At 34.5% G+C, this 20,974-nt stretch overlaps 2 pseudogenes; both read right to left on the reverse strand.

Moving 5' to 3' along the window:
* Positions 1 to 2,642: 2,642 nt before the first annotated feature.
* LOC101700653 (sec1 family domain-containing protein 1 pseudogene) lies at positions 2,643 to 4,485 on the reverse strand (annotated as a pseudogene).
* Positions 4,486 to 15,533: 11,048 nt separating this feature from the next.
* Positions 15,534 to 16,268, reverse strand: LOC101720421 (ras-related protein Rab-5A pseudogene; annotated as a pseudogene).
* Positions 16,269 to 20,974: the final 4,706 nt, after the last annotated feature.

Consider the following 20,974-nt stretch of genomic DNA (forward strand, 5'->3'; position numbering starts at 1 on the left):
TCAGAAAGATTATAATAAACTTTCTGTGACTCTAACATATGTATCTATTACCACTGCTGCTTTTTTAAAAAATTCTAATCTTGTTGAAACCTAATACAGAAACAAGTATAGAAGGTAGAGCATTAGTTGCCAGAGGTTGCATCTTTACATTTGTTTGAAAAGTTGAACATGATTTTCATATAAAACACATTTAAACATTATATTAGCATTCCCCAAATGCTTCCTCTTTCCATCCGTGTTGATAAGCATTCAAATATGTCCACTAAAGACGTTTTTACATTATCTTTTCAAATGTGAGCCAATTTTAATTTAGCAGGCAATTATTTTGAGTGAATGGAAGTTAACTACGTGACTTTTTACCTAATTTATTCCTGGTAATATTAATTCATAGGAAGTGATTGCTTTAGCATCTGTAACAACAAAGGGGCTTATGACACCACATGCCTCCTGACCACACATGCTGCACAGTGATGCTGAACTTGAACTGTCATCCCCTGGAGAAGGAACGCTGAGACATCAATGAGACATTCTGTTTTCTTCTTATAAAGTATGTCTTGTTTTTTCATAGGACTCTCCAGAATGAAGGCAGACAGGAGGATTGAAGCGATTCATGGCTGCAAATTTAAGGAAATGATAAAAGATGGCTTTCAAAATGCCACAGCTGTGATTCATGTCAGCTACTTCCTTTAAAACTTGGCCCACAATTCACCTGTTAAAGAAACCTTTCTTTCTCTCCCCATCTGTGAGTAAGGTGACCTTATAGTTTATTGTCTATCTGGAAGATAGTTGAGAACAAAATGGTGCTATAAATAATAAGGTTGAGATGGCAGGCATATCTGACCATCCCTGCTAAACTAGAATAGATTGCCATGCTCTCTGTGAAGCAAGCAACATCCCTTCAACATTCTAATAGTACTATGGGTTTTATTTATTTGATATTCAACATAAGCTACTGGGCACTGCTTATGTTTTATGTGATTTGTTTTTGTAATATCCTATGAGAGCAAAGAGGATATCTTTTACTTGTTTGTCCCTCCAGATCCTACAAACCGCATCTACTCACATCAGTAATGTTTGAAAGCAGAGCTAGAACAATGTCAGTGCTTAATTAATGTCTGTTGAGGGAACTTGTATTAGTCAGGATTACAGATAAAAAGAGAACTATACTTGGTTCACACGATTATGGATGCTGAGAAGATCCAGAATTTCAACCAGCAATCTAGTGGTGCAGAAAAGCCTCTGTGTAGTTTAGTAAGAAAGCTAATAAGGTCAAAGGGCAAGAAGTTGGTTTTCCAGTTGAGCTCCAGACTCATACAGGGAGGCAGAAAGGTGTGACTTTTGTTTCTTTCAAGACTTTGACTGATTGGGGAAGGCAATCTGCTTTATAGAGAGTACTGAGTCAGATGTAATGTCTCCTAAAAATACCCTCACAGGCAGGCACACTCCCAGAAAAATATTTGACAAAATTTCTGTGTACCTCCTGGCCATGTCAAGTTGACATGGAAAATCAACCACTACAGAATCCATTGTATGACATTTTCAAAGGCAATAATTTTAGCTAATATTAAGATATCATCATATCTTTGCCTGTATGACTTGTTTTTGACAACCACGTAATTAGAACTTCACTGATGCCACTGGATTTCCCAAAGTGCCTAAAGAAAGCTTATTAATATTACTATTGAAAACAACTTCTTCAAAGTTCCTAGAATCATACTTGTTAATATTACTAAAATAACAATTCATGAACTGTGAAAATACAGACATGCATAGGGCAGTTTCTGCCTTCAGGTGTCTTAAGATCTTATTTTGAAGAGGAAACACACATGAAATATGACTTACAATACAGTGAACTTATATAATGGCTGTAGGACAAACAAAAAATACAGAACAGTGTGGTAGAAAGTGAAAATCTGAACTGTGAAAATCTATGACTGAATAATTCCTATGCCTTTTCAGAGACATGAATCTGAATCCAATTCCATGAATTAATATCTTTTGAACTTAAACTTTAAGAACTTAATTTATTCTACCATAAAATGTGATTAATAATAAAGTCTTATATAATTGTTGTGAGACTGGCAGATAGCAGGTATTATTATGGTTTGGATCTGAAATGGCCCCTAAAGCCTCCAGTGTTTAAAAAGTTACTGGACTATGGAGACAATACAGCTGACTTGTTAGAAGGAAGGGTCTGGGTGAAGAGGGTCACTGAGAACATGAGCTGAAAGAGTCTGTCTCCCTCACTGGCTCCTCCCTTCTCTCTCTGCTTCCAGGCTGCCATGCTGTGAGCAGCTTTTTCTCAGCTGGGCTCCTTGGCCATGCTATTTCTGCCTTGGAGCCAGTAAGCCACAGGCTGTAAACTTGAGCCAAAATAAACCTTTCCTCCTTATGTTTCTGGTATTTTGTCCTAGTGATGAGAAAGTGACTAAGACAGTAGGCAACCAATAAACTATCATTATAATCACTATTGCCATTTTAACATTCTCATTCTTTTTAAAAAATTTTTCTGAATGCTTTATTCTTTTGATCAGTATACATTATATTAAGTATAGAATTTCCTTAAAATTAATAAATCTGAGTTTCACTGTTAGAACATTGTTATGGAGAGGGAAATATCTGGCTCTTTTGACTTTGTACATTTACCCAAGTTCCAAGTAGATTCTAATATTTAGGTTCTTCTGTCCAAGTTGTGATAGCTGTCTCATGAATTGTGTAGCATTGAAAAGCTCACTGCAGCCAAACAAAAGGTATTTGCCTTGCTTCCCCTTTATGTAGTCAACAAGATTTTGATATTCAGTGTAGTTGCTTCCTCCCACCATGAAAACAATTGCCTCTTGGAATGGATTGTTGTTTCTAGAAACTGAGCTGGATCAAAATATCAATAGTCATCAGTTTCAGGGTTTGACTTCATTTCTATGAGATTATCTAAAATACAAGTAACAGGAAGATTTGGCTGTTTCATTATGAGGTTCTTCACTCCTTCCATCAGAAACTGTGATCCTGTATTCATGATTCATGATAAGAGATCCATTGGTTTAGTGGTGGTGCTGCCATAGCTGGTAGGAGCTGAGGCCATCTTGGGAAAAGCCTTCGATTGTTTGATATATTGTAAAGGGTTAAGGTTGCATCCTGCATTTGTTAAAGCTTTTTTATATTGCTCCAAATCAGCCTCAGAAGGTGCTTGCTGTATGCTTATGTAATAGATAACAAACAGCCTCATTTAATCTTCCAGAGTTCCTGCATCAGGGTCTGATATTATATCTAGAAAAGATTTATCCAGAGTAGTTTTGCTCATTATCTTTTCTTCATATTCAAAATATACATCCAACTTCCTTGCCTTTATATGTTCTAAAACGCAGTGGCAACATTTGTATGGAGATCAATAAGTCTTTTTTTTTTCAAGATGTTCTAGCACAGAGCTTACAGCTGACATTAACTTACCAGTATTGTCAGAAAGCATACTTATGGCTCCTTCATCTTCCCCTTCTAAGTAATTTGACCTCATCTTCTTGTGCTCTATAATATTCCAGTTCATGCTGAACTGATTCTGCAGCTTCCGGGAATGGACTTCCTAAATGTTTCTGCCAAAATTTATCAACTGGAGTTAAATCATAAGACTTCTTGCTTTTTCTCTTTGGTCTAACACCAGATGGAGAGTTTTCCACTCCTGAAAATTCTTCCAAATTTACTCTGTTTAAGTAGAAATCCAGTACATCATGCACCAATGCTTGATATGTCCAAGTTCGGTGTAAAGGAGTTGCCAAATCTATGTTTCTGTCAATGAGGACTAATAAAAGCCTTTGGAAGCCGAACTGGCCAGCTCCCAGTGTGTCACCTGTAAAAAGACTATTTCTTGCATCTCTTAGATTTTCCTGAAGTTTATCTAGTTTCACTGCCACCATTTCTTCTGTGGTTCCTCTTGAACATCTGATAATAGGAGCAGCACCCAGTATAACAAAAAAAGCAGAAGAGGCTGTCAACAATAGTGTCCATAACTGTCTCCGTTTCTGTGTCTGTGATATCTGGTCTATTAACGGCATGATATGAAACAAATCCCTTATTTTGATTACATAGTACAAACATATCATCCCCAAAAATAATTAAATTTGAGATACTGATCAAAAACCTTTGCTACTTGTGTTACTCCACTAGCTGCTAATGCTGCATTTGCAATATCTTCCAATTTAGTTCTTGAAATAGCAGAAATAAAATTTAAATAATATGATGGATACAGGTGATTACAAAGATCCTGGTACATTCTATCAATATTTTGTTCAGTTGGCCTTACAAAGTACACTGCAGAAACATCTGGAATAGGGTCTCAGAGTGCAAAAGCAGATGCAGAGTGATTCCCATATCTCTCAGTCCCTTCACAGATAGCAGAGGCAAGATTATATCTTGACCAAATCTGTCATAAATGAGGACCTTCCATACTGGTTTTCCTGTGCTGTTTTTAACATAAAGCACATGGAAGTTCAACATATGCTTCAAAGCAACTGTCCTCCCACCACCCAATCTCTCATTCTTAACACATTAACAATTGTGAATTTTGAGCCTTTGCTCATATGTTATCATTATAGTATAGATAATACTATACTTAAATGATTATTGTTAAATAACATTTGGTTAACTAAAAATATAGATTTATTAATTGGAAATATTATTGTCATTATTACAACAGACTGGAGACATATCACAAATGCCATAACTATGTCTATGATTCTATAAGCATTTGTAATTGAAAAGCGATTAGGCTAACAAATGATTCAAAGAGATGCTCTCTAAAATATTTTTATTATTTTGTTGTATTCTTTCCTGTATTTTTTATGAAAATACATAATTGATTATAAGGTAAATCTCCAAATCTGAGATTGCATCAACCAGGGCAATGTTTGATAGAAAACCTGTGGAGTGAACATAAAATGGAAGCCATATCTTCTGGTGGCCCAGAGAAAGGGCTTCCCTTTTTGTCAAAATCCAAAATCCAGAACAATCACTGTTTGCCTTTTTCTTACGATGTCTTTGAGAAAAGCTATTCACTGTCATAGTAGAAAGTAAATATGAAAATTTTCATATGCAGGACCTCAATCTATAAAGACTACACTTTAGTTAAAAAGAAAGATAAACACAAAATCCAGAGGCATATAATTAAAATGATCACCTTATAAGACTGAATTTGGAATAGATTCAGGCAAAGTGGCTTGAGAGATAAAATTAGAATGCCAGCACCAGTCTAAGTATAGACACATCAGCATGCAACACCGAAGAACCCCAGAAAAAGAGGACACTGTAGAATGAGGAAATGAAAGAAAGGGATCCAAAGTGAATTCGAGTGACTACAGCTTGAAAGTCCAATTTAATCAAGGTCCAAAGTAAAATTAGAATCTTATATTAAATATTATTTTGTTTATATTTATATGGAAGCATATTTGAAAAGATGATCATAGAAGTCATGAGAACTAAGTAAAAATGAAAACAAAATACTATGAATATTCAACTATATAATCTAATCTTTATATTTGAGGGATATATAGGAAAAGGGTACATACTGATTGAAAATATTAGTGATTCAATGTTATGGCTCATATTTCCTTCTACACATCAGTTTATAGCATTGATAACATTCTTTTTCAATTAATTAATTTTAATTTTTGGATTAATTGTGCAACAAAGAATTTAGAGTCAGATGGATCTAAAATCAGAGCTGTCACAATTATTTTTTATCTGAAGAAAGTAATTGAAGATAAAATACTACCTGGTTTGTAGGACACTCTGAGAAATAAAAAAATGTAAAATGTTTAGCAGAATGGCTATGATTTCAGTAGAGAATTTTCATGAAGCATTTTAATCTCAGCAATAGCTTGCTAATCAAAGAGAAGGAATACAGAAGCCTTCTATCATTCATAATATTCATCTCCTTTTCCCACTTCTCCTTGTTACCCTCTTATTTCTCTATCACTTACTGTATACCATTACCAGAGGGAAAGAGAGGAAGAATTCCCTCTAAGGGTTCAACCCTCACATTCTACGATCAATGGGGCAAAGACAAAAGGAAATCACAGAGAGATAAATGGAACCATTAGACTGCTAGATCATCAGAGATGCAAGAGAAAGAAAGGGTTAAGAGACAAATCATATTTGCCATAATAACTGAGATTGTCTCAGCCAACAGTTGTGAGCTGAAATATGCAAAGCAACTCCTGGCTCTCTAAAGATTACAAGGTGTCTTTACATTCAGTTTTTAGTATTAAGGCACAGAAAGTAAAAGCGCTAAATTATTGAACTGGCTATGAACAATAATTTGGCAAAGTCCCTTTGCGTTGCTAGGGGCCTAATATCATCACCCATACAAGTACATATAAGTAAATCTGTTTGGTCATATTTTTGCTACCTTTAACCATTAGACTGTAATTAATTGGATTCAGTGTGGAGGACAATCTCGTGTGTAAAATATTTTATATATCAGGATATTTGTTTAGGTGTTAAGCTATTAACTAGCAATAGGGACTTACTTGATCTAGTCCTTTCAATTTAGAGTCCTGGGTTTCTTATTTGCATAATTTAAAATGGTAACATTTTTCTCTACATCTGTGATTTTTCTAGTAGCATTCTAGGACTTATCTGTATAAGAAATGAACAATTTTAAAAGGTTTTGGTCATTCGCTATGTGGCTATTAACTCATAATATACAAAATAGTGTGGTACCTTCTCAGTCCTGAGTTAACCAAATGAACATTTACTAACTTACTTTTGTTTGCTTTAAAGTCCCTTGTAGAGTCCTTCTAACAGGATGGAGAACTTTCCTTAGTAATCAAATCTGCGCTACTAGAGTAAATCCCTTACACATTACAGTGCTCAGCTAAGCCAGGGACATGAAGGAATAAATGCATCAATATAGTTTTCCACTTACTTTATGACTTAACTACAAAGTCTTTTTGTTTCTACCTCTTTGGAAATATTCTTTAATTAGTTCTATTTCTTAATTTGAAACTACACCCAAATCAACATAAATTTATCCATTTATTATTTTGAAAGTAGATTCATCTTAAGCCCTTCTTTGCAATAGAAAGTTTTTGTTGTCTGAGAGCCATTGTTTAGAACATTAACTCATTGTACAGTTAATGTAGATGTGATATAAAATCAAGTTAACATTGCTTTGACCTGGGAGGCATTTTATAGAAATAATTTTTAAGTTCATTCCTGATTTCTTTGGTTGTCAAGAACATTTCTTCAAAAGGTAAAGAGCAGGAAATATTTGATTTGGGTGGAGTGGCTGTTTTATCTTATTTTCTTTCATACTTCAGGTGCTTTGCTTTTTCCTCAAGCTCCTCTCACTACATAACATTCCTTGCTGGTAAAATAGATTGAAGTAACCTAATAAACCCTTTTCCAAGTAATAAACTTAGCATGGCATCTTTATTCTTCATCTTCAAAGCACTTGGTAAATATTAAACAATTAATCCACACAACACATTTGGAAAGTAAGCATACATTATTATTACCATGACAAAACTGGAGACTCCCTGAAATTGAGTAAGTTACTTGTGGCTACACCTCAAGCTATTATCAGAGCTGGCATTAGTTGCTGTTTCCCATTCTCATTTTAGGACCTGTCTAGGTGCCCTCTTAGTCTAATAAGAATCTAAACCCACCTTCTGCATAATTTTCACTGAAGTAATAGTGTATTCCAAATATAATTTGTATATTTTGGTAATAATTTTAGATATGGAAAATTCATTTTTAGTAATCAATAATGTTATGAAGTGGATTTCATCTCAGCTCACTTTGATAGTGAGCAGAGGATTTCACCTTTAAACAGGAGATCAGATGCTGGCTGCTCAAGAAAGAAATGAATCTACTCAACAAGTTGATTAGATTCTTAAAGTCTTTCAAAAATATTTGCTCCAAAGATTTTTAAATGGACTATATCATATTTTGCTGCAAAAGGTACAATAGGCTTTTTTATAAAGAGTACTGTATATTCACTAAGGAAATAGAAATACTTGAAAATTAAATAAGAACTTCCATTAGCAGTTGTTGAACACTGAGTCCTTGCTAAGAACATTATGTGGCAAAGAATTAATCATAGTCTGAATCCCATGGGCTCAGGCAATATACTAATTAATATTCACTCGTAGCAGTTGTACTTGCTAATAAAATTCCCAAGTGAGGTGCAGGTCATTTTTCCTACAGTCCCTACTCTCAGCATCTCAGAATATGTATATTTTATATCTCCCAAGTTAAAGACTTTTACAAGACAGAGCCGTGCCCTGACACTTATCACAGAATTAGCAGAATTTTATCCTCATCCTGTCCAGCAGATAAATACCCTTTGGTGAGTTGAACTCATGTTGCCGGTCTGCTAATTGGCCAGTTCCATTCATTTGGTGTTGCTGAGCCGCTAATCAAATTAAGGTTAATTGGAATCAGGAATGGATCAGCAACCTTAGTACTCAATCTGCTTAGCAGTTCTCTTCAACACATTACCATTTTTTTTCTCTTCATTTTACCTCCTTGCACAATCTCAAGTACAGTTCTTTCTGTTTGCTTCTATTGTAGTTCTATCTAATTACAAAATGTTTCACAAAGGATTATTTGGGGACAGATGACAAACCATAACACAGAAGGATAAAGAGAATCAATGTCACTAAGATACAGCTATGAGCATTGTTTTCTCATAGCGTTTCCAAATATAGTATGCACCTCCCCAGCCCTGGAATGGACCTCAGCATACCCAAGCGATCTAGCTCTCCATTAGACATAGATTAAAACCATTTCATTCATGAAATAAAGCCTGAGTAGGATAAGAGATTCTTCCCAAACTTGTACATATTGGGCATTAGTCCTCTGGTCTTCTTCATAATTTAGTGACTTTCAACTTTGTCATTTTGACCCTACATTTTCAATAGTCAACATTTACTGACACTACAGCAAGCATAGTGAAGTACTTTACGTACATTATTTTGCTACAACAAATTTTATTCCCATTTCACAAGGAAGAGACATCCTTCATTGAACTAATCTTATTGCAAAGTCTCCATGAATTGAACAACTTTTATTTAAGAGAGATTATCTGTAAGCAACTGAAGTATCTACTGCCAGCTACCTCTGCAAATTATAACTGGAACTCTGAAAGACAGCGCCTTGGTTTAGGAAAATAGTGTATCTTTCATTCAGACTTCAAAAGTGAGGAAGAATAAACAGAATGAGTATTAAGATTCATCAGAAGCCAACTAAAACATATGTTTTGCCATATCAGATTCTTTAAAAAATTAAAAACATACAAAATGAAAATTATATAAGTGTGAACATCATTTTATTGACTTCGGAAGTACAAATTTCCTAAGTCATTGAATTTATTATCATTGTTCAACTGGTCTCCTCAGTTATGAAAATGTAACTATATATAATAATAAATCCCATTATAACCATGTAACAGGGCTTAATATACATGAACACTCACTCTTTTGACTCTAATATTCTGTTCCAGTAGCTCTTCTCTTGGCGTATTTCTCTATATGGTTCACTAATATCTACCCCTAAAGTCATCTTTTCAAATTGTTCAGCTTCCTTTTCTTCATTAAATTCATAAGTAGAAATATGAAGTCTCAGCCTATGTGTTTTCTGCCTTTAGCCATTTCCCTTTTGAATATGCTCTACTACATTAAGAAGAAAAATATGAGATGTAATGGAGGGGTACTTGTCACACAGTGCTCTGATATTGAGAGTTTCTTATGTAGTATTTTCTGATGTTTTTCCAGAAAGAATAAATGTATAAAATACCAAGCAAGTTTATTTATTTTGAAATATATTCTATCATATTTCTGGCCAAACCAGTTATCAGTTTTTGGGTTTTTTGTTTGTTTGTTTGTTTTTTGAGACAAGGTCTCGCTTTGTGGCCTTGAATTCACTGTGTAGCCCAGGCTGGCCTTGAACTCCTAGTGATCCTCCTGCCTCTGCCTCCCAAGTGCTGGGATTATAGGCCTGCACCACCACGGCCAGCTCAAACTAGTTATTATTCATCTATGGAAAAACTTTCAAGCTAAAAATGTTATCAGGAAAATTAAAGATTTTTAACTTATTTGTGCAAAATAAAAATTTCTAAAATTCTAACCATTTGGGAGGCTAATTCTATAAGAATTAACTAAGACTCAGTAAAATTATAGAAATTTCACACATCCAGAGCTTTAATAAGTCTGGTTTTATCTGACAGTATGAACTATTTTTGGTGCATCTTATATAATTTTATTTACAAAGATGATGTTATATAATTTTAATTAATAATTTATAAAGCCAATAAATTCATAAATGTCTATTAAGATTTTAAAATATTTTCATTTGGATAAAATGAACATACAATTTTATATATATACATATCATGGTCCAAGGGAGACTGGTCATTGGTCATTGTTCCTGCTGACAGAAGACCTTAGTATAGTATACTTGATGGTGGTTTTACCCACATGCAGAATGCTAGAGTTGTGAGGTGAGGAAGGCTTCCCTATAAATTTCAAAGGAAAACCTATGAGGCCAAGTAAGGAGCCCTAAGAGGAAAGTGTATGAAGCTGTAACAATGAAGCTGAAGGAAGAGTGGAGACCCAAAGAATTTGGAGATACCAGGAACATGGAACAGCTGCTTACGACCACTGCAGACCATGAGTGGAGTCAACCCAAGAGAGAGGTCATATAGGCTGCAACCAACAAGACCATAAGAGGAGGGCTACCTAAGCCCTTTGGAACTCACATTTGATCACCGTGTGCCCCAGATGCCAGATGCAGAGCTACAGGACTTAATGTTTGTCCTGCATTTTTTTCTATCTCCCTGATCCTCCTGTTTGGAATGGGAATGTTTACCCAATGCCATCTTATCTTGGTATTATGTGACTGGGTTTTGATTTTTACAGAGGTTCATAGCTAAGAGTTTGCCTTGAGCCTTAGAAGAGACACTGATTTGGACTTTGGTGAAATGTTGGAATTGTTAAGTCTTTGGGGAAGGGATTATGCATATTCTATTGTATGCAGGATAGCTGCATCATGTAAAACAGAATTACTAACATGTTACTGTATTTATCTAGCGATTAAGCATAGCTTGTATTTAGGTGTCAAGTTGGCATTTCGTGGGATGCGATGGTTAATTAAGTCAACTTGATTAACTTGGGACCCACCTGGAGGGAGGATTAATAAAGTATGCATCTTGGTGTAGGTGAGTTGGCCACACAGGCATAACCTTGGATACTACATGTGGCCACTGGCCCCTTCCTCTCTGTTGTTGTTCTCTCCGTTTGCTTCTCAGTGTCATTAACTGAACAGTTTTGCTCTGCAACATTTTTCTGCCATTATTCTTTCTGCCTTGGAGCCAGCATACCATGGACTGAAATCTTTGGAACCATGAGCTGAATTAAACCTCTCCTTTACATTGTAGGTATTAGGTATTAAATATTAGCAAGAGGAAAGCTTACTAATACAGTTGATTTATAAGAATTTTATATAAATGCAATCATATGAAATGTACTCTTTACTTTTTCAGGGGAGGCATATCTGGCTTCTTTCATTCTGAATAACAATCTTTAAATTCATTCCTGTTAAATGTGCTTCTATATTTCATTCAATAATCCATTCTTTCTATTGCTGAATAGTTTTCCATCATATGAATATACAGTATTACAATTGTTAGTGCATTTGTATTTTGGTAGACATTTAGATTGTTTCCAGTCTTTGTCCATTACAAGCGAAGTTGATATAAACATCTGTGCATAAGTCTTTCCATATAAGTATGTTTTCATTTCTACTTAGTAAGTTCTGACAACAAGGAGAATTATACACTAAGTATATGTTAAATTTTAAAAGAAATTGCCAAGTAGTTGTAGTATTTCACATTTGCACCAGTAGGGTATACAAGTTCTTTTTTCACAACCTTACTAATACTTGTTATTATCAATAATTTTAATATTAGACTGATTTTAATAAGCATGTAGAAGTTTGTCCTTGTGATTTCCATTTGCATTCTCTGTGACTAAGGAATAAGTGGGTGTCTTCATATATTTATTTGTGATCTGCATCTCATCTTCAATGAAATACCAGTGAAAATCTTCTAGATATTTTAATTCAGGTTATTAACTGCAGGATTTTCAGACATATCCTTTAACAAAGTAATATTCTCCCTTTAATTTCTAATTTGATGAGAGGTTTTTTATCAGAAATGAACTTTGCTTTTTGCAAATTCTTTCTTCTCATCTCATAATGTATCTCTACCATTCTGGATCAGTTGTAACTGGCTTTTCTTATTGTTACCATTTTCTGCATATTTGTAAATGGATAATTTATTACATAACAGATTTGAGAATTTTGCATTTAGTGTGAATATGTTTGCATTACTATAAAATTATTCTACTTTTTTATTGAAAGTTAAGCTAGTTGGAAAAAAGTCTGATCTTTCAGATCTTGCTTTAAGCTTTGTTTGACAGAACAAGGGTTTACTCTAGGGTTAGTTTCCCCATTAGTGATGCAGGAAACTTCTTAGTAACCAACTCGGTATCCAGTGAAACTCCTGGAAGATTTTTCTATTCTAGCTCTTCGGATCAGTATTGCTCACTAGTCTCGATGAGCTCCAGGTATTATTTTCTTTAATAAAACATTTCAGATGGTTTTTCTTATCTCTGAATAGTTTCCACACACATTTGTGCCAATCAGAGCTCAGTTGCAATATCCAAGGAGTTTCTTTTTCCACAAGAACTGTGGCTGTTTTTCTGGGGAGTACTCTCTTCTCAGTCTGCTCTGCAAAATTTAGCTGCTTTGACCTCTGAGGACTTCCCAGCTATGTCCTCTCAACTTAGAATCTGCTTCCTGTGGCTTGGACTGGAAATTTTCTCCAAGAAGTAAACTGGAGCAAGCAAAGGGCTCATCTCACTAGTTTACCAACTTTCAAAGATTGCAGCCTTTCATTACCTAATGTTCAATTTCTTCAGAACTGTAGTTTCATATTATTTGATTTTCTTATGTGATTCAGACAGGATACTATTTCTGATCCCTACCAAAAAGTTTCTTGTCGATTTTTCAGTCAATTTAGAATGTTCTCCAATCATAAATCGAATAAACATTTAACAACACGTTAAAGGTGGCTTTTGATTAATATTTACCCATTTTATAATTATATATAGCTTTCCAAAACATTTAATCTGCATGTAACAATTTTTACAGGTAATTTAACTCTCTCTTTGGGAGCTTTCCAAATGGAGATGCAAAAACATATCAATGTACTCTGCAGATATTTTAGTACTTAGTCATCTTCTGAGCTTTTGAGTTGGCTGGGAGGGGGCTGGATGCTTTAAGTGCTTGTGTCCACTTGTGCATTAAAGGAAAAGATAGGCAAAGGCTCCCCTAACAGAAACTACAAATTTTCAATAATTCTTTTATATTTAAAAATTAAAATTAAAATATAGTGAATGTTAAGCCTTCTTAATTATTTTATATTGTTTCAAAAACCAAATTTACATTCTTATTTTCAAATTTAAAATATTAGTAATGTTAATTTTTCATTTGAAATTACAGGGTACATTCTGTATTGTACTTCCAAAAATAAGTAGTACTAGCAATTTAACTTGCTAAAACTACACAGATTTTTGTTCCTTTAACATAATATAAAATAACAATGTATGTTTGATCTGTGTAATTATATTATCCTTTGATAAGAGACATTTACCCCCCCTCCGAAAAAAAAAAAAAAACATTACAGAACTTCCTAAGCAAATGAAATTGTAGAATGAGTAGAGAAATGTTGTTAGAGATTTGGGGAGTTGGACCTCCTTTTTTTTCTTTTCTTACCCCCCAGCAGAAAAGTAAAACTGCTGATACCTACAGTCAGTAAAAAAGGCTCCACATTTACAAGATGCTTGGTTTTCCAGTCCTTGTTGCCCACCTTCAAGTTATATATTAATCTAATTAGCCCATCTGATTTGAGTCTTTTACCTTCTTAACCAGCTTCAATTAATATCCTTTCCACTCTGCATTTTTGGCTCACTGCATGACAGTTTATTATCTTCTAGCCTGTGAATAAAGATGCTGTAATGCCATTTCCTTGAATTGTTTATGCAATCCTTCCAAATTTTGAATTCTATAAAATGAAAAGTGCAGATAGAATTCTGTACTTTTCTCTTTTATGGTCTGGCAGCAATGCCGATTTTGTGAATATATTTTGAATTTAGTCCTATGGGATTTTGAGTGTTATTCCTGGTCTTGTCTAGGCTACTACATTAATATCATATTAGCAATTATTTTAACAAATATTAGCCAGTAAATCTATACCTAGTTTTTTTTTTCTTTTTACACAACTTTATTCCAAACTGAGCAACTCAATATACAATTAAACACTGGTGAACTGTTTTCCTTGCTAATTCTGAATTACTGTAAATTGTACAACAGGTCTGCTAGGAGTTCAACACTTACATAGAGTAAGTCATCTGACACGTGGTAAATTTCATATAATGAAAATACCTAAAACTTAGTGCAATATATGGAACTTATCAAAATAATGTGGACTTTGAAAAACAAGGCTGCAAGATTGTTACTAACATTGCAATACGTATGTTACAAATTACTGATACATTGCTTATTATGGTTCTAGCCATGTGGGAACTGAAGCCCCTTTTTTTCAAAGGGTAAAAGAAAGAATTAACTGTTTTAGTAACTGTACATTTTATATACTTTTAAGCAACTCTTAAATATTACAAAAACATACTAAACTTACATGGAGGCTACAATGCAGTACCCTATTTACAGTACAGCTGAAGATAAAATTTAAAACAGTCAAGTTTGAATGTACATTATTGTTAGTGCACTGACTGTATTATGTCCAAAGGGAACAAAAGCCTCTTCCCTACCTGCAAACAAGACCTATGAATGGCCAGCAGTGATTAAAAAAAAAAAAATCAGGTACCTGGTTTTCTTCATTTCTGTTGAAGAGCTCACATGAAGGGAACACTATTCATTAGAATGCATTTATTAGTTTTCATATTACTAAACAAGGTGGAGTTAACATTTGACTTCATTCCATTTAGAAAAATAAAAAGACTGGCTATAACTTATGCTACTAATATTCCCTTTCTTCTTGGAGATGTGGGACTGTTTTCTTGTGGTTAACTTACTAAAATGTGGAATGTACATCTTAGATAACAGTAGAAAGTGTACCTGGATACTGTAGCTAATCATAAATATCTTTATAATCTCTTTCTAAAAATGTTTTTCAGAAAGCTCAAATTAATAATTTCTAATTTTTTCACAGATGATTACTGTCCCAGTTTGGAGAAACTGCGTGGTTATCGGTGGGTCCAGACAGTCGTTTTTCTTTATCCCTAATGGTGAGAAACGATTCCCTCCAACTTTCCAGTGAAACAAGTATACACAGATCTCATTTTCCTTTTCTGTTGCTGAAACATTAGTCAGAGGGACACATGCATGTTATTAAAAATTAAGTTCAAAACACTTAAAATAATTCTGTATTAGAAACTTGACTCAATCATAAGTCTCTTGTTTTTCAGAGTCATATTGGGCTGGTTAAATGCTCCAATTCCACTGTTATTTGACATTTAGGAAGCAGAATAATCCAGCTGGTTCAAACTGGAGTTTTAGTTACTACAACACTGACTTTTGGTTGGTTGGGTAGGTTCAGTGAGGTCTACTCCTCTTCCTCTAGCAGAATTTGCTCCTGGATTCTGTGGTTCATTCTTTGGCAATTTTGTAACTATTTCCATGAATATCTCATTTACATTCATTGAAGTTTTAGCTGCTGTTTCCATGAATAATAAACTGTTGTCATCTGCATAGGACCGTGCTTCCTAGAAATCTACAGCTCTCTTATTTGCTAGATCAGCCTTGTTCCCTGGTAAAGCCATTACAATGTTAGGACTTGCTTGCCTCTGATGTTCTTTACCCCAGGTTTCGATCTTGCAAAGGATTCCTCCTCTGTCATATCATATACAACTATGGCTGCTTGTGCTCCTCTGTAGTACACTGGTGCTCAGCTATGGCATCGTTCCTGACCAGCTGTATCCCATATTTCAAACTTTACTGTTGTGTCATCAAGACACAGTCTGGGTAAGAAAAGCAGCCCCAATGGTAGTCTCTTGAAATTCATGAAACTGGTCTTTCACAAAACGAAGCACTAGGCTTGATTTACCAACAGCAGACTCTCCTAGAAGTGCTAGTTTGAACTGGCATATTTTATTTCCAGTATTTGGCCCATTAGGTCTTCTTGGTCCTCGATTAGCCATGTCCAAATTTGAAAGTAGTCCCTAATTTTAGACTCCTAAATGAACTTCAGTATGCAAGGTGTCAATTTTTTTTTTCTTCCTGGAAGTATAGAAATCTGAGCCCGCACCACGCCAAGTCGCTGAGCCGCAGCTTCCCGGGCAGCAAGGCCCAGGCGTGGTCGGCGTCTCCTCATGCCTCACTGTACCTCGTTTTTCTGATGTCTCAGGATTACACTTCAAGGTAAGTGCTCATTAAATTCTAAGAAATGCTGCTGCTTGTAATAATATCATTGACCACTTACATATTTTTAATGTGCACTTTTTATATAGTCCATTTTGTATAAGCATTTTTCAACTACAGTCAATATGGTAAAATAAGTTAAATAATTTTAAGAACTCTATTCCAGTTATGAAAGATGAATAATAAAACTAAAAACAAATGTCCTGCTCTGATTGATTAGATTATACTCATGTAAAACACATTAAATGAGAGCAGTAAGAATTAATGGGGCCTCTTACCTAGAAAAAGTCAACAGCATTTCTGATAACATGCTCTAGTTTTTATTTACTTATATTTCTGTTACTCTTGCCTAAGGGATTAGAATTATTTTAGGATCTCTAAAAGATGACTGGATGGGGGGGTCCACGATTTGAAGTCTCTCTATAGGTTGTCTCTCTTATTTTTTTAAAATTAATTTTATTGGTACATGTTAGGTATACAATATAATGACATTCATCATTGGAAATTTGCACCTTTACATAATCTCTCTTGGTTCTTATTTTTTCCCCATTCCCCTGCCCTCCCTTCAACCCCTCCATAGTTTGACTCTCTTAGAGTGCATGCTAATTCCTAAAGTGGACTTCATATTCTTAATCATGCTTTCACCCATCAGAAAGTGATTAATGATTAATATATTCACTCAAAATAAATACTGAGGTAGATTATACCCTAATTAAGAACCCCCATCACTTTTTTACCTTAGACTATCCACTAAATCACCTCAACAGACACAACACACATTTTGATTGTAATTGGCAATAAATATACTGCAGACACTTTCAATAAGTTAAAAAATCTGACTCTTCAAGAAAAATGTACATTGTGTCTCCTCTTCCATGAATGTAATAACAAGAAAGGCAATAGTGAATGGATTCATGTGTGTGTACATATGTGTGTGTGTGTGTGTGTGTGTGTGTTTTGAGTGAGCTGTGAGATTTGTTTTAATTTTGACTGACACGCTCCTCCTTCTCTCCATATAACTACTTCATGAGACAGGGTAAAAGTTGATGAAACATTTTCCCTGTCAGTTTCTGTTTCTTTATATTGGATAATAATACTTTAAATTTGTTCACATAAGTACATTTTAAATGAATATCTTCTGTATGAGGTACTATACTGAAGGAAGAGTTAAAAGTCAACCACTTGCTTCCAGGATATTATCTAGGGCAAATTTAGACATCAAAAAATAGTCATGATTTGTGATTAAATCCCAAATCTTTTTTCTTCCTATAATTCAATAAAAAGATCTACCTTAAAATAATACAAAATATTAACCCAATAAACATTACTCAAACAGAGATTAAAATAGAGATTAAAACCTAAAATGTAACCTAAAATAAAGATTTTTCAAAATAATTTTTTGGGGGCTAGCGGTATAGTATAGGTCAGTGGTAGAGCATGTGCTTAGCAGTGCAATGAAGTGGATTTCATCCCCTACACCACACACACACAGACACACACACTTTAGATAGGCTATAATCTTAAGTGACATTTGGGAATCATTTGTTTGAGAGGGGAAGGGAATTATTCAGTGGTACTTTAGAAATTAGTTTTATTATTCTGTACTTACATTTTAAGATCAAATTATGATTACTTGAGGTATTCAAAAGACTTTTCTCTGAGTGTTAAGTAGAATCTTGAGGCCTTAGGGAAATGATTTTAACTCTACTACATCTTTTTCCTCAACTAAAAAAAAATAAACATACTTAGGTCATTGAGTGGCAACAAAATTAAATATTGTGATGTCCACTAACATTTATTACATTGCTGACCACATAGTAGATGCTTAATCAATGTAAAATTATAATTATTTTTTAGCTTAGTATTTTCCAGAAAGGTTACACACTTTGTTTCTGAAAAGGTGAGCTTTCCTAGAGACTTATAAAATTTCTAGGCAATTCCTAAACAGAAAACTAAAAATATGAGTGTTGGCAATATTCTCATAACAATTGTTTACATTTCTGAGGCATCTGCTTGCAGGAAAGAACCTAGTTTTTCTTTGTATTCAATGCCATTTAAAAACATCTGAAGTAATACTAACCAAAAGTGATTCTTTAGACTGCCTAGTCATTACTCTTGAATGCATGACAGGTTAACTTGATTTTTCTATTAGGTGAGCTGGCAAGTCAATAAAATGGCTCTTTAGTTCTCCCAAAGACATCACTTGTCATATAAATGTTGTCCAGTCTTTAGTTTGAGCCTGGAACTTTCTGAAACTCCACACAGCTTCGTGCACTAATTCTCATACATTTCTGCCCGGATATGCTGTAGATATCTTAAACTCTGCATTTCCGTTTCTGAATGACTTTTCCCCATCCTTCCTGCCCATCTGTTCTTTCACAGATGCAGACTGGATACAACCATTTACCTAATGCCCACCTTTGAAACACTGGAGTCATCCCAGATTATTCTTACTGCTTCATGCCTAGTTTACCTTCAAGTCCTATAATTCTACTTTCTTTGTCACTCAAGAAACATTGTAGAACACCAACTAACATTGCTCTAGATTCTTCTTCATTTCTACTGACAAACATGACTTTCATAAATACTGGAGACCTCTGTAGTAGATTCCAGTCTCCTGCCCAGTGCACGAAACACACAGTTGAAGAAAGACTCAAAGACAGAATTAATGAAAGAAGTGGGAAGCCAGGACAGCCAGTGCTATTTGTAACCAACAAAGTCCCTGGTCAGTCCAAGCTACTGACTTTTATTGGTAATCAAACTGGGGTAGAGGGGAACTACATGGGGGGGACATGCAGTCATGCAGTTGCTATGGATACTAATGCAGGTAAGGCTTGTATAGGAAAAGACAAAGAATTCTCCAATGAAACAGAACAGACGAAATATAGATTGTGGTTAATAATTAACCTTGTCTTTTTAGTAAAAAAGGTTTTAACTTTGGAAACAGAATTTGGGTGTGAATCACTCGGACCTCAGCACATGGGCTACCGCTGGACTCACTTGTCAAAACAAGCCAATTGTGAGGTTAACTCTTTAGAGCCTGCACTGCTTACAGCCTGCTTTGAGCATAATCAATAAAGCAGTCCCCCACAATTAAAGGTCACCAGACCATCTTCCATAATGTCCTCACTACTTAGTGTTCCTTTCTCTCTTTTTCCCATCCAGCTACGTGCCATACTACATTTTTTGTAACATGAGCATCGTGTCCCTCATGCTTATCTCCATAGAACTTATACATGCTCATCTTTCAAACTTTACCTATCCTTTCCTTTAGATTATGTGTTATACTAGCAACAAAACTACTACATTCAATTGATTTCTCTATGTATGAATGCATTGCATCAAAATATCCATATTCTCTTGTGTAGATGCATTAGTACCAAACTCTGTTACTCAGGTATTTCTGACAGAATCTAGGATCTGAGTGCAGTAAAGTTTCTGATTAAGATATTTTAATGCAATTTCATACACAGTTTTGTTTATATACTATGAAAAGAAAATTGTATCACACAAGAATATAACATAAGGATCATATACATGCTTCAGCATTAATGTCTGTAACCAACATTTTAGAGACTAGGAAATGTAGAAAATGTAACCAATATTTCCTACAACTAGGAACCAACATTTTCTATATGAATGAGTTTTTAAACCAGGGTCCCTCTCTCAGCTTCAGCATTGTTTACATTTTAGGCTAGAAAAATTCTTTGATTGGGGTTGGCAAAGGTGTTTTCCCGTGCATTATAGAATGTATAGCAGTATCCATGCCCTTATACCAATTAAATGCTAGTAATACCCTGAGTTGATGATAATCTGCCCTCAGTTGATGATTTTTTAAAAAAATCTCCAAATATTTTTAAATGTCCCTGAAAGGAAAACCACTATTTACTGAGAACCACTGGTTAAAATATTCCAAAATTCTGCAGCCTTCCAGAATTTTCTCTCTTTTTTTAGCATCAAATAAATATCTTCAGCTCTAATTCAATTAAACATAGGGGCTATTTGATTGGTATTTGATTTGATTGCCTTAAATTCTGCTTAAATTTCATCTAAACTGCATCTTCCACAATTCTATAATCACCCCAAGTCCTATGTTTGTCAGTACTTTTTAGTTTCATTTCTGGCAAAGTATCATTAAATCTGTGATTGTACGTGTTTGGCAGATTTTATAAAATATTGATAGATATCAGAATACAGTTACATTAGAGTGGACTAAAGCTGAGATAAAACAATCTTCTCAAGAGAGTTCAGTTAAATAAACAATTTTCCATTCAACACCAATCATTATTACTGTAAAATTATGGACTATTTCCTCCAATAGGAATTTTTCCATGTATCATTGTCTATGCTTTTTCCAGCAGTCATTGTCAGGGGCTCCTCTTCTGGGCCATCTTCACATCTTTTTATTCTCCCTTTCCTTCATCTTTATTTTTTTTCCGTATTTCCTAATCTCAAACATCTGATAATATCAGATTTAAAAAATATT

This window comes from Heterocephalus glaber, unplaced genomic scaffold (genome assembly GCF_053883595.1).
Source record: "Heterocephalus glaber isolate CG9 unplaced genomic scaffold, H.glaber_assembly_v1.0 deba00001509, whole genome shotgun sequence".
NCBI lineage: Eukaryota > Metazoa > Chordata > Mammalia > Rodentia > Bathyergidae > Heterocephalus > Heterocephalus glaber.